Consider the following 4,591-nt stretch of genomic DNA (forward strand, 5'->3'; position numbering starts at 1 on the left):
GCCAGATATAAAAGGTTGGGAACCACTGGTCTAGGAGATTAAGTGCAAACTGGTTTTCATGATCCTCCAACTTGGCAATGTATGCAGCGCTACGTTTTGTGATGACTTCTTGTACCGTATCAGTTTTAAGGTCTCGATGAATAATTATGTTGTTGATGTAGGTACCAAGGTGCATTAGTGATGGTTCTGAATACTTTTACTAAGAATATTTTTTTCGCTAAAATACTTACTTTTTGAGTTATCTCCGAAAAACCGTCCAAAAACATGTTTTATTTTGTTAATCATGAACATATTCACTCGCAAATAACTCGAAAAGTATTGACTTAGTGAAAAAACTCTATAGAAGAAAAGTTGTTTAGAATTAGTCATTTTATCCAATTCCGGTCCTAGTTTGAATGTGTTTTTTTTATCTTCGAGAGGAGGGTATTCCCCTCCATTTTGTTAAAATGGAGGGGAATGGAAGGGAATGTATAATTGTAAACTTTTTCTTATATAATAATAGACAATTTCAACTACCTATTTTCAAATTTTCATGCTTCCTTTATTTTTTTTAGGGTCAGATTGTTCTTTGATCGGGCTAAAAATACGTGTGATGTAAAATTAAAAGATAAAGTTTATCACTAATAAAAACTTGTTTTATTTATTTTTCGGCCCACCTAGAGAATGTTTTTATTTTATGTGGTCTCACTCTCCGCTTAAATACATAGTTTGCCCATGTCTGCTCTATGGTTAATACCGGAGAACTGGGTAAGGCCGATGCCACATTATGCGTTTTGACCGGATGCGGTGAAAACGCATCCGTTTCCAACGCAACCGGACCGACCTGTCACACTATGCGTTTAGTCTGGTGCAGTTTGTAAGCGCGTACCGATGACTCAAAACGCATCCGTTTCCAACGCAACCGGACCGATCTGTCACACTATGCGTTTTCACCGGATGCGACGGAAACGCATCCGGTCAAAACGCATAGTGTAACAGGTCGGTCCGGTTGCGTTGGAAACGGATGCGTTTTCACCGCATCCGTTCAAAACGCATAATGTGGCATCGGCCTAAGATAAGACAAGGGGGTCGCCAACAAATGGTGCGTCTCTATCGCACCATATGATTGGTGTATTTAATCAGCACATTGTTAATAATTAATTGGATGTATAAATAAATTAATAAAACAACTATGTTAATAATAAATTATAAAGTTTTAATTAATATCAAGTACGGGTTGGAAATTTTTCACAAAGTACGTATAATATCCCCGATAAATAAACCCCGATTACTTAGCAGAATATTGAAATTGAGTGTTTACTTCAATTTAGGCATTTGGCAACGTCAAAAATAAATATTTCATGACCCACAAATGCGTATTTTTGCATTTTTCACATTTTTAATCGCTTATAACTCAAAAATTATCAACTTTACAGAAAAATGAGAGGATACCTTTTTTGTTTAAAATGGCCCAAAATCCTGAATAAATTTTTTTCGGGGCAAAAAAGGTGATCTTTGAATATGTTTAAAAAATTGTTTAATCAATTGCTGTTCAATAGTTTCGTTCGGCACCCTTTTGATTTGTTTACAGGGAACGTTTTTGAACAGGAATCCGCAAAGGAACCGAATTAGTATTTTTTCTACGACCGTTTAATAATATGCTCATTATTCGCTATTTTTGAATAGATAATAACACCCATTACTTTACCCGTGAGTAATAGTACATTACTCATGGGCTGAAGTTACTCACGGGTCATTACTCACGGGCTGAAGTTAGGTTCAACTGGCGAATGTCACTTTTAATATTAGTCGTATTTAAACTGCAAATAAACTTACTTATTTAAACTTGTTTATTTAACACAATAATTATTGTAATGTATATCAATAATTAACTTCGAAAACTTTTTAAAGGATTTTTAACTGTAACAATGCGTTATAGTATATTATTCAACGAGCATGTAATGACGGCTATTACTCACGATGATGAAGTTTGCGGCACGATCCGTAGGCGAGTGTCGTAATTCATCAGAGTGAGTAATAGCCATTACATGCGAGTAGAATGCTATACTTTTTCTACGACTTTTTTTTATTTTAGTTAGTAAAAAATATAATCGTCAACTACTCGAGATTTAAATTATAATAATTTACAAAAATAACTAAATGCTATTTACCCCTAGCACGTGGCTGAATAATTGGTTGCCTACTATTACCAAATTCTTATTTATTGTAAAAATACAACAAGAAATAGTCAATCCAAGTTCTATTCGTTTCCGAAAAATTTTCAGCATAAATTTGTACCTACTGTCAGTGAATCTAATAAATAGGAAATGGCTATTGTCGGTGGACGTATTACGTATTTCATATGGTTATAATGTTTATTTACATTTAACTATATAATATACCTAATATAATAATATAACAATATATATTATGTTATAACATATTTAACACAATATAACTTGAAAAATAAACACAATATTATATTAGTTATAAATTCCAATTAACACAAACAAATTGCGCTAATGTCACTGTCACTAAAATAAATTATAAACGTCAAAATTTTTAGTAAACAATATATAGACGTCAAAAATATACTGACATTGTTACAATTAAAATTCCTTTAAAAATTTGTCGAAGTTAATTATTGATATAAATTGCAATAATTATTGTATTAAATAAACAAGTTTAATAAGTAATTTTATTTACAGTTTATATACGATTGATATTAAAAATGGCATGCGCCACTTGAATCTAACTTCAGCCCGTGAGTAATGATCTGTGAATAACTTCTGCCCGTGAGTAATGAACTATTACTCACGGGTGCAGTAATGGGTGCTATTATCTATGAAAAAATAGCGAATAATGAGCATGTTATTAAACGGTCGTAGAAAAATATATTTTTTACTTTTAGACCTTGTTTACTATTATGAATTTTGACGTTTACCATTTTCAATGACAGTGACATTAGCGTATTTGGTGTGTTTGTTGGAATTTAAAACTTATATTGTGTCTATTTTATAAAGTTATCTTGTGTTATATATTCTAAATATATTATAACATATTATAGATAGTTAAATTATAATATTATATATAGTTAAATATAAATGTGCATTATAACTTTTTAAAAATACGTCCACGCACTGGTAATAGCCATTTCCTATTTATTACAATGAGAGTAGGTACAAAATACTTATAATTTTTGTAACTGAAAATAATTTGAATTGACTATTTCTTGTTGTGTCTTTTACAATACATAACTAAGACAGCATTGCTAATCAATAGTAAGCAACCAATCATTGAGCCGTGTACTACTATTGGTAAGCAAAATTTATTTTTGTAAATTATAATTTTAATCTCGAGTACTTGATAATTATGTTGTTTTACTAATTAAAATAAAAAAAGGTCGTAGAAAAAGGATAGTATTCTACTCGCATGTAATGACTAATACTCGCCCATGGCTCGTGTCGCAAACTTCAACATCGTGAGTAATAGCCATCATTACATGCTCGTTGAATAATATACTATTTTCATACGGAAGCAGCCTCACAACATGTAATTTTAATGACATTATCTCGTGATGTCTTTATCATACCAATTATCTAACATGACTAGCATGATACATTAACGATTATTATTAAAAGGCACATCCGTAAAATGATATTAATTAAAAGTGCGTGCGAACTACCTTTTTGGTCAAGAATCATGTTAAAGGATAAAAGGGCGTTTTAGGTAAATGGGTTTGTTAATGGACTTCCACTGTCCATTATTGTAGCCATGAAAGTTTCTCTGTGGTAATTAGCAAAATGTATGTGTATGCGAAGATTGCGATTGTGGAGTTAATGGACGAACTTTGTAGATTTCTGAGATTTAATTTTCTTAACGTATTTAAACGAGTGAATTTGCAGTGATAATTGCATCTAACTTTATTTTTATGGTAGTTGAAGAATAGTATACTACTATTTCAGTATTTCACGGTTGGAACATAACGATTTCAAATGTTCCTTTGTGTATATATGTAATTTGAAATAAATATTCTGGTACAAGTTTAAGGAACATCTTATGGGATGTTTTGATGAAAAATAGCTAGGTAAAAACTTAAAACATGATTAGTGGAGCCGATATGTGAAACAATTGTGCATTTAATGACAGAAGTATATAATTTGAACCACATATACTGCACATAAAAAGGTTCAAATTTAGATATGAGGCCATCTCAGCTTTTGCCTTTTACAAAAATGGTGGGGATTCAAAATGGCGACTATACATTGTGACTAATAGCACGATAACTTTTGAAGGAGACTTCAGATTTCAACCAAATTTGGTACATAGGTTCTTTTTTTGATGTATAAGATCGAGGTCTTGAACTGGCAGAATCGGTTTACCAGAAGTTGTGTTTTTCCTGGTTTTTATGTAAAAATATGCTGTTTTTTTTTTCAATTCTTTCACCCTGTATGTATTAATTTTTCAAAAAGTTAATACCACCATTGAAAAGAGCGTAAAAATATTTTTTAGGAAATATCTTTATCTTTTTAGTTATGTTAATTACCATTTAATAAATGCAAAACGTATCTTCACATGTACCTATATGCGGCAGATTCGTGCAAATATTATA

Source organism: Diabrotica virgifera, chromosome 4 (assembly GCF_917563875.1).
Source record: "Diabrotica virgifera virgifera chromosome 4, PGI_DIABVI_V3a".
Lineage (NCBI taxonomy): Eukaryota > Metazoa > Arthropoda > Insecta > Coleoptera > Chrysomelidae > Diabrotica > Diabrotica virgifera.